At 43.0% G+C, this 11,022-nt stretch overlaps 1 long non-coding RNA gene across 2 annotated transcripts; it reads right to left on the bottom strand.

Moving 5' to 3' along the window:
• Positions 1-1,125: 1,125 nt before the first annotated feature.
• LOC109499849 lies at positions 1,126-9,425 on the bottom strand. Of its 2 annotated transcripts, XR_006598183.1 has the most exons (4): positions 8,314-9,425; positions 8,034-8,137; positions 4,722-4,870; positions 1,126-2,875 (listed from the first exon to the last, which is right to left on the bottom strand). It is a non-coding gene; the product is annotated as an uncharacterized LOC109499849 (long non-coding RNA). The 2 variants fall into 2 exon arrangements; XR_002742119.2 differs by having other exon boundaries at positions 8,034-9,425.
• Between the last annotated feature and the right edge of the window lie 1,597 nt (positions 9,426-11,022).

Here is an 11,022-nt window from a genome sequence, read left to right as displayed (position 1 = left end):
TGCCAGCAACAGGAGCCCTGTTGTCAAGAGTGCCCAGATGCTCAAGCTCTCTCTCTCTCTCTCTCTCATCTCCCTGCCAATCTCACTGCATCCCTGCCATTTTAGACACACTGTAGATACGGTGTTAACTTAAATCGTACCCAGGAAAAAAAATGCACATGGTGTGCATGGAGAAAAGCCTAAGTTCTTCCTCGTTTTATGAGCTGCCAAATCTTGCTGCTGGTGTTGACATTAACAGAGGAATGTGATATTAATATTTAGTTCACTCTGTAGAAATGTGCATTTAAAAGGCAATTTCAGCCTGCGGGCTCCAGAGCAAGATCTCTGCCTCTCAGTGTCTTTCTTACACACACACCACACGTGCACGCGTGAGTGCACGCGCTCGCGTGCGCACACACACACGCACACACACAGAATGTTCTCCAGCTCACATGACTGGGAATCCTCGATTAATCCCAAGAATAACACATGGCCAACAGAAGGAGGGGATCTAGCAAAATGGCAATGTTTACAGCTACAGGGGATGCCCGGGGTGCATGAGAGCTTTGTGAGCCCTGTTGGAGATGGAAGTCCCACACGGACAGCTGCAGCATCAAAGAATCCCGGTGACCTAGATTCAGCTATAGATTGGGGACTGTTTTGGCCCCGCGTTGCCACCACTACGCCAGCAGCCTGCTCGCAGTTTCATGGGCTGCCCGGCAAACAGCGCTGACCCATTTCACCATGACAACCTGGGCTGCTCTACTAAGGGCTGTGCGCAAGGAAGCACGGCTGGCATTTTAAAGATTTCAGAATTAAGTTTACTCAGAGTTTTTGAGACACACATTTAGAAGTCTTGACTAAAGCTGACATCCTTTGACAGCAGTGGAACAGTTAGGAAAGTGAAATGTGGAGAAAGTTGCTGTTTGCTTTTTCTGCATTCTAAACTATCAGCAAAGCTCTCCGTTTTATGTTTTACTCAGCCCCTAGCATGGTAATAAGTATGTTTCTAATCAAAGTGAAGTGATAAACAGAGAATAACTAGGTGAAAAGGCTAAGGGATTAAGTTCCCTGGCTATACACTTCGGTCTATTAAAACAGAATATATAGAATCAAATAATTTAAAACCTCCTGATAAATAAATGGAAGTGTTTAAAGGTGGATTTATTACAGCTTTGGCTCAACCTTGAACTGTACAGAATCAAGTTTCACTGGAGAATTTAAATAGCATGTCCCTTAGGGGGGAAATGGGGCTGTGCTTTGGGAGAGAAATTCCATTTAGTAAGTGCAATTTAGGAAAATCAGGGCCTGGTATGTGCATGTGATCGCATTAAAATGCTCCCTCTGCTTTTTTGACAAAAAGCATAGCATAGAATAAGTGTTTACAGGTCATTATATTGAAATCCATGCATCATTCTCAGCACTGCTGTTGTTGTTCTTCTTCTTCTTATATTAGCTCAGGAGGGTAAACCTTAGAACTTCCTGAGTGATACTCTATTTCCTAAGCAGAGCAAACAAAATCAAAACAGGTCAAGCAACTGCTTCATGTGATTCAGAATCTATTCCCAGTGACGGATCCTGTCCTTGGGACATGAAGGTCTCTACCTGGGGACGACAACGTCACACAGTCTTTACTTTTTAAGTAGAGGAAGAGGAGTAGTCAGAGCTTGGCATCATGGGAATTGGTCCAATGCAACTTGGGGAAACGTGGAAATAAAACTATAGCATATCTTTGTAAAACAAATAAGCCAATCACTCTTTTGGTCACAGAGGTTTTACGAAGCCTCTTTCCCTTCTCTCTTACTCAGCATTTTCCTTCACTGCTTGAAAAGGTTTTCTTTCCTCCTGCAAGGACTCAGCCTCCTTTCCAGATCTTTCTTGTGGCAAAGTCTTCCAGGAGCAATCCTTATCGTGTATATAAGAACTGCCTTCCTGTTGGAGAAGCACCTAACTTTTGCAGGTGCATGGGCCTGCCACTGGTCACCCCAAGCAAGGTCCGCTATCAGTGAAGAGTTTATTGAGTTAACTAAGCAGCTAATACATTATGGCAGACTAGATCAGGAACTAGAAAACAAATACCATTTGTAAACAGTAGTAGCTAGGAATCAATCACTCAACTCTCAAGGATAACTAAAGAAGAAAATTAATTATCCAATATACCAGAAAGATAATAATGGTTCTTCATGGCTAAAAATGGATGCTTACATAGGATAACGCAGTTCATCTGTATGTCGAGCCATCTTGATATAAGTGGTAGCCTTTTTGGGTCTTCATCTGAATGACAAATTACATGGTCTTCCTAATAGTAATATTTTCATCGCTGAAAACATCTTTTCCAATGCCTTGCTACGACTTAATTTGTTGCATATGACTGTGGTTTTATCACAAGGGGGTTTTCATTAAAAGCCTGTGGTCACCGTGTCTACAGAAGCTCTACCCCTTTCACATGATAGACTTGGTTAATCACAGGACCGTATGTAGGAGGGAGCACAGCCCAAACCGGAGGTAGGCTAGGTTCAGAGATGCTTGGTTTCCCCAGGATATTCTTCTGTCTGCCCCACGCTCCTCGGGTGCATGCTTTCCTCTGAATCTGTCTTCTCCCTATTCCTCTTGCCAGTCCCCGTCCAAGGCCTGAAGCTCCCAGGTCTTCCGCTATCACCAATAGACCAATGATTGATGTGTCCACCAAATGTCTGTGCTGTGAAGGGTTATTTGCAAGTTTAAAAGGAGCAAAGATGTGAAAGACAAAAAGAAAGCTTTCCTGGTGGAATTTCTGGCCCACCCTTAAAACCACACAACGTAGACAGCCTCTTCATTTACTCTTATACCTATGCCATCAAAATCAGTGAGGCCAACAGACACCACGTGATCAACAGGACTCCTCAGCGTAAATGATCTGAAACACAAGGTCAAAAACAGCCTCTTGGTTTTAAATGCTTTTCATTCCTTGGGCTGTGAAGCTATGTTATAAGTTTCTGAAGATGACACTTACGGGAAAGCAAACAGACATCCAGAGTGTGTCTGTCATCTCGTACTTGGAAGGCAGGGAATATCTGAGATCAGTGTAATACTGATAAAACCGATATAAAAAATAATGTATGCATCGAATATTCAAATCAATTTCTTAATTCAAGTGGCATACAATTGGCAAACTAATTATATGGTATTTACTTTTTATTGTGTGAAAAATACCATTTTATAATATCAATAAATTCTAGTGGATTGTTTCTAATAGAAAAATTAAAAAATATAGAGTAAGGAATTTCATTAAATCATCCAAAATCCTTGTAAAGGCTGTGATATTGTCTCTCTTCTACCCTTCAATCATTGATTTATTATCTTCTATGGTTTGCCTTGCCAGGGCATTTAAGGACTAGTATGAACATCATCTTTGCAAATGCTTTCAGACTTTCAGCTCTGAATTTCTGCACAGCTTTAATGGAATTCATTATCCAGGCACGCACTATCTTGTGAACTGAATCATCTTTTTGAATTGACCATGGCTTCACTGATGCCTTAACTAAAAGACATTTTTTTGAGAAGGGTATAGTTTTCATGTTTTATTACACGCATTTGAATTTCATTATTATATACTGAGCCCAAGTATACGCTTGCCTTGGCTTATGTCCAGATGTTTGAACTGTAAAGATAAAATGGATGGCTTCATATTAAATAATTAGAGACTCTAGGGGTGGAAAATTCTGTCTATACATTCATACATTTAGTGGCATAAGTAAATTCTAGGGACTATGAGATCTATAAGACTGTATTCAGGACTGGAGGGAGAAGTCCTTGGTTGCTGACAAGAATCTCCCCTTGAGTTCAACGTCAGACAAACTAAAAGAGTCTGTCAGTATACAAAAGCCCCTGAATTGCACTAAATCTCCAGTCAAGAGACAGGTAGCAACAGGATAAGTAAAGGAATTGGCTCCTGCCTTTTCTGGCTATGGGGACGGGCCAGTCTGCGGTGAGCAGAGCTGACTGGGCTAGGAGGCAGAAAGCCGACAGGAGGCAGTAGCTCAAGTCCAAAATGTGCAGATTAGAGGAGATTACACCAATTTCCTTTAGCAGGAGACAGGTCAGAATAGCTTTAGGTGGCAATTACTTAACAGTCAAATAATCTGACCAGGCCAAACTTTTGATGAAACAGCCTAATTGGCAATAATTAAGGTTGAGCATATGTGGGGGATGAGGGTTTCTCATCTAACAAGGAACTGCCCTTAATTGCTGGCACTGGCATGGATAATTCAGAAAATTTAGGACGTTGACATTAGATTGTTGTCATGGATTATTTGGAATAATTTTTGTCTCTTATTCAAATTTAAAAAAGAGAAAGACTTGCGAATTCTTCACTTTGGGTTGAGTATGCCCCAATCTACAGGCTCCCTGCATGAGACTGTCTATTTAAGGATAATCCCCGACTCGTCGATGGGAAGAGAAAAATCAAAGCATCGGAAAGAACATAAAGATCAGTTGAACACAAATTTTGACAATATCACCGGCTATACGTCCCAGCAGATGACACTAGTAAGCCATGGTTTAATTGAAACAATTACTGTGAATATACAGTGGTTGTGTGCTTGTGTATCTACTTGGGAATATAGAACTTCTAGTTTTGCACGTGCATGTGACAAGGCAGGACCAGGGAGAAGAAAGAAAGATAAGAAATTTTACCTAAAAGCAGCATTTTTTGAGTATTTACGTGTAAACCATGTTTGTCCTTAAATTACTGAAAGGCTTACCTCTCAGGTGTTTGAAATGGAAATCATTCTTCCGGGATTCTTTTTTATAACTCATTTTTGTTTGTGCAGAATTGACGGAGAAGGGCCACACTCTGATGGGCTACATTTTGGTCTTCTATCACAAGCAACAGAATACTGGGCTTTGAAAGCTGACGGTGTGGGGGTGGGGGAAAAAAGGGGGAAAAAAAAGAAATGTTTATACCTCCTCATTTTGACATGGCTCCTTCAGAAATCTGATACTAAATATCTTCCTGCATCTGGGGGAGGGAAGAAAGAGACCATACAGGAGTTCTGTGCATAATGTTGAAATAAAACCCTCTATTGTCCACCAAGACAATAGAACTAGTCTATAATAATGTAGTACAAGTGGAGCATAAACTCCACAAACCGGCAATGCAATCTTTGTTCCAGTGTAATCTTCCATATCAACTATCGACAGTCCCCAGAGGTAAGAGAAAGGCCTTTTTCCTATTTCCCATAACTTGCCATCACCTCTCTCTCTCTCTCTGTCTCCCATCCGTGTAGGAAGCAGTAGAATAAAGTTCCCCTCTGGGATGGCTAAACATGTTTGACAACATAGGAACTGTCCTAAATCTTGGCCAAAGTCTCAAGCTTAGCCCAAACTGTTTGCGTGGAGAATCAGAAAGAATTGGCTTCATTATCCGTTTCAAAGTCTGTAGGGGGTATTTATTTTGGATGGGAAGAGAAGTCGAAATACTGAGAATTAAGGTGTGGGGCGCTCGTAATCAAAGCACAACTTGAGAAGACGCCGTTTCAACGTCCGTCTAGAGAGACAGCATCTCTTCAAGAGAGTAGGAAGGGAAGACACAATATATTACTAAAACAAAGTAAAATATCCCAGAACATCAGGATGGAGGGGAAAGCATTGATTGAACACACTGAAGCCGACACAGAAGCAATTGTTCACTAACATATTCACCACTACCTGGCACTCTGTGAGGAAGCAGGTGGCTACCACAGTGATGAGTAAGTAAGTCTGGCCTGCTGCCATCGGGGTGGGGCTCACATTCATGGTGGGCATTCTGTTTAAATGTTGCAGAAACATTAGATGAATATCTTCACTTCTGGTAGTTTTCCTGAGCCCTGACCAATTTGAGCCTCTAAAATTGTTTGAGTTCGTCTGTAATTAATCTTGCTGAAAACTATGACTTCAGGTTATCCACAAGAGTCAAAAAACAATTAATTCACAAAACACGCTGTGCCCTTTCGCAACCATAAAATTTACCTTTTGTTTAAGAGAAAATTCAGTCTGCTAAAAATATTTTATGAAGGAAAGAAATTCGTCTGAAGATAAAGAGAAGACCGTTGAGAATTGCAAAAGCAATCCAAATAGGATACGTACATATTTAAAAAATTGAAAAGCCTATGGAAGAAGATTTTATACCTCTTGTCTTTGCTTTGCTAGACAGCAGGAAAGAAAGAAAGGCTCACAACGTTTATGACCCCTTAACATCCTACCCTTCGCACTGGAAACATCTGGTTCCACATCTTTCTGGTGCATCTGGATTTTAGTACATGTCTCATTGTCTATCACATAGACATGTTCAATAATACCTAAAAAAAGCTATACTTGGTTTAGGGGATATACAAGTGAACAAAAGTAAAGTCCCCGATCTCACAAATCTTATAACTGGAAACATACAATAGATACAAACATATTTATGGGAAAGAATTTCAAGAAGGGAAGATAAAGGTAAATGGAGCATCTTACGGAATTGCACAATTGTAGAGTAGCTTTTTTTAATATGGAGATGTCAGGGAAAGACTCTGGTCAGGCAACATTTAGCAGAAACGTGAGTAATATGAGAAAACATGCAAGTAGACATCTACCAACAACGGCTCTAGGTGGCATAAACAGCAAGTGCAAAGGTCCTGGGGCAGGAATGTGGCTAGTATTTTTTATTGCTATCAGGTGTCAGTGTGCCTAAAACAGAGTAAGCAAGGGCAGAGTTGGAGGACATGAGATCAGAGACATAAAGAGGTGAGTAGAGAGATTATGGATGGGTCTTTTAGGCAACATTAAGCAGTTGGTATTTTATTATGAATCAGATGGGTACTTTTTTTCAGGGTGGCAGATGAAACTGTGAGGATACTTATATTTTAAAAGCGATTTTGAGCAAAGAGAAAATAGGTTTATACCAAGAAAGTTTAGATGCGCAATAGGTTTATACCAAGAAAGTTTAGATGTGCAAAATGGCGTTTGGGTTTTAAAGCATTTAATCGTTGGAAAAATTTATCAAAGAATGATAATAAATCTCATTCCCTAGAGATACTTTGGAAAGACCATGTTTATTTGACATAAACTACCCCCCGGGAAAAAGGATCAATGTGCTCCCCCCCCACCAGCCATTTAAACTAATCCAGTCAATTTGATTAACCATGTAATCAAACTAATTTAGTAATTAAGACCACCGGGGAAACTGGACTATATTCAGCTCTTTGGTCTATTATTTTTTATCAGTAGGTACTTTCCAGGGGAAATATCTATTCTACTGTTTTAGGGCAGTGGTTCTGCTATATTTGGCCCATGAACAATTTGAGTAGATATTCAATTATTTACTCTAGAAAAAAAATTTTTTTTTTTTTTTTTGGAAAGAATACCACCAGGGCTGACTAGGACCTGAGGCAACTTGGGCTGTTACATGATTTAATAGTCTTTCAAAATAACATTTTAAAAAATAGCCCAATACTCATCTTATTGGGAATACAGAGAAATGAATCATCTTTTATTAAATATTATATATAAACCAGGTTCTTTCCAATTAGTTTCCTTTCATTTCCAGTAAGAACATTCCGCAGGAAAAATATTGATAACACTTTTTCCATTCTTCAGTGCTTTTTCTAAGCTCAATTTGTTTATGGCATAATAAAGTGTTTAACATTGAGATAACAAAATAAAACATTCTTATAAAGACCACTGTGCTGAACACTTTCCATGGTCAGAATTCAGCTGTGATCACGATTTTTGATTGATGACCCTCCTGCCATTTCTCAAAGATACTCAGCTGTAATACGTTTGTCCTACTAAGGGGTGTTTTCTTTCTCCCTCAAACACACTGGGACGGAATCAGTGGACACGGATTGCTGCGCCGTTTGGGGGGCGTTTATGGATTAGTGATAATGAGTTGCCAAGCTGACTGTCCCACCCTGTCTGTGGCTCTGTGGCTACATGAACGTGTTGTCCATGATAATGCTACATAGGACTTGCCCCAGGACATGAAAGGGACTTCCCAGGCCAACTGAGACTGGGGGCAGGTGAAGCATCTGGAGATCTCTGTCTCAGATTCCTACCTCAGCTCGTGTCCCAGGCATCCCCGAGACCACGTGTGGCTCTCTTCCAGTTCCTGTGAGCTGTTGCTTCAGAGGTTTATTTTATCCCTTGCAGAGCACAATGCCTGCAAGAAGTAAGGGGTTAAGGCTTGTCTGTTGGTTTGGGTTTCTGTGCATTTTAAATAATGGTGGCAGATGATCTCGTTGTTTCTAGAGACTGGATTAAGGGGTTAGGTGGTGTTTGCCCTTGTCAACCGAGGCTTTAGAGAAGCAGCACGTCTCTGGGGTCCAGAATGCTCACCCTTTTCCCCGGACCCGGGGCAGAAGAGCCACGCATCGGTCCACTCTGCTCTTCCGGTCCCATCCGAGGCTCATCCCACACACGCTCTATGAACCTCAGTCTACTGAGGATTGGGCCATTTACCCACATGTCTGCCAATAACAAGCCAAAGGTCCATGTTAGCAAAGTATGAAGTCAGTTCTGGAAAGGGAAAGTGAGGACATCTCTAGTCCACCTCCAGGAATTTCTAGTAGATCGTTAAACTAGATGAGGCAGAGAACCAATAAAAATTCCCTCTTGCCGGTGAGAGCGATCTGGGCTGCCTGTGCAGGTCTAAGCCATCTCTTCCTACTTGTGAGCAGTTTATGCATCTGACTGAGCTCAGCCAGTCCTTCCCACCCTCAGTGCTGCAGTGGCATTGGGAGGAAGCTGGTGTCGGTGACCTTTCGGGAGGCTCCCATATAGAGAACCCGAAGCGAGACTAGCTGACTCCTCTGCCCTTTACTTATTGCATCAATGCAGAAATACAGACGGGTCCCCAGCCCCCACCTATCACGGCACCGGAGGAGATGACCCAACCCAAGTCTGGATTCCCACCTTGCTGAGAGAGGCATCAGGGAAGCCGGTCAGCACGGTTCATTCTCAGTGCCACAGCACAGACCGCACCGTGGGGGAAAATAACCCTTCTTCCCGAAGCAGATGAAACCTGAACCTTTTATTTCACAATACGAATCACCAAGTAAACAGGCTCTTTTATGCTAACATCTGTGAGAGTGCGACTTCCCATACCAGCCTCCTTCCTGCCTGCCTGTTCTCATAGAATTACCAGCGACCGCCACATTTCAGGGCCCCTGTAGACCTGGAGGGACCCCTCCCCCCCCCCCCACCAACTCCCTGCCTGTCCTGGGGCCTATGCCTTGTTCCCCAGAAGCCTGGGCTCAGGGACTTTCATTTCCTCTCAGGGCCTAGCCACCCCCATGGTGCGCAGTATGCATGAGCTGCTTGGGCAGCTGTGGAGACATGGTCTCCATAGAATTTGCCTGGGTTCTGGAATTTCCTACCCCTGTGGGTTTCCTGGCTCATTTCACTGGCAGAAGTGACTGCCTGAGAATAACTCTTGTTTTGCTTTAAGTTTCTTCCTTGCCTGATATAGTCCAGTTGACGAAGCGGTTCACATACACTGGGGCTAGATTTATAAAGTGTGAACTGAATTCTGTCTTTGGCCTGCTCTGCCCAACTCCCACCACTTCCTTATTGTAGCTTCTCTTAAGACACAGCCATGCTTCCCTTCTAACACCCTCGTAAGTGCTGCCAGATTAACAAATGGGGGAAAGGGGATTGATGATGGTCTCTTACACATTTTCATATGTAGGCGATGACCCGTCCCTGTTCTCTGAGAGCCTCCGACAGTGTTCGTATAGACCCAGAGCGGTTATCATGCTCCAGGTTTCACAGGAGGAAAAGACCATTCCTTTTCTTTCCTGCTGCCAAAAAAGCAAAACAAAAGAAAGGAAAACAAAACAAAACAAATCCCAAAATTGAAAATGAAGTCAGAGGAGCAGAAGCTGTCTATCATTCGGCTCAACACTTGATGATTTACCTGATTGCACGTTCCACAGCCCCTCCCGACGACCTCATAGGCACAGACTCATTCCCCCATTAGGATTTGGCTGGGGAGACTGAAGAGACAATGAGAACATACCCGAATCTGGTGAGACTGCCAGAGTTAACAACCTCTTGTGCGCAATAAAACCAGACAGCATTTTTGATGGACCACATTCTCGTTGCATTTAAACAGCCTTGGAAAGGTTCCATGGCTGCTGATTTCAAATAAGAAAACATCGCGGAGGGAAGTAGGGCAAAGATGTGTCCTTTGGGTTTGCCTCTGACATTTGCGTGGCCCGGCGTAAGCGTACAAATGGAGGCCCACGTGCCACGTGCTTAAATCCTCAAAAGTTATTATTCAAGCTTGAAAACACTACATATGGTCTACTATCACTCTAGGATGTTTTCATTGATAGACTTTGCGTTCAGATTTAGAGTTCTCTGACTCCTTGGAGGTCCGTTCTGGAACACAATGGCCAGTGGGAGCTGGCCTCTCACTGTTCAGCCCACTGCCCTTGATCCTGGGTCCACGGTCTTCTCTTCATACCTGGCTCAATCCTGCAACGTGTGTGGCCTCCCAACCTCATGTGGGACACTACCCTGTGTGTCAAAGTTCCATTGACACTCCTGCCAACAGTCCCCCTGGGCCAGTTCTTTTTGCTTAGAGGTGTGCCAGTTAGTACTCGGGTGGACAGACCCAGGAAAGAAGCCTGACCCACGTCCTGGAAATGGACTCTGGTGGATTGGAAAGGGAACTCCAGGGTCTCGGAACTCCAGGGTCTCGAGAACAGAAAGCATAGTTGAGGGTGTATGTGTGTGAGACTACCCCTTGATCCCGTGGACAGTTCTTCCCATGAACAGAAGCACAATTGAAAGACCAGACTGGGCCTTATAAAATGTAGGGCATGAAGCAGTGGGCCCTCTTGCTTGGAGTCACGGATAGTAGGTATAAAGTAGGTCCTTTATAAGAGGATGTTTCACTTAGAAAGTAGACACTTGCTACAGTGCCTGCAGATGCAGGGACAACAGGGTAAGGTACTCTTGGCATCATATGCTAAATGAGAACAGAGTGTAGGGGCACCTGGGTGGCTCAGTCGGTTAACCGTCCAACTTCGGCTCAGGTCA

Source organism: Felis catus, chromosome B2 (genome assembly GCF_018350175.1).
Source record: "Felis catus isolate Fca126 chromosome B2, F.catus_Fca126_mat1.0, whole genome shotgun sequence".
NCBI classification, from domain to species: Eukaryota; Metazoa; Chordata; class Mammalia; order Carnivora; family Felidae; genus Felis; species Felis catus.
Note: the sequence above shows the minus strand (reverse complement) of the source record. Positions and strands in the feature narration are given on the sequence as shown.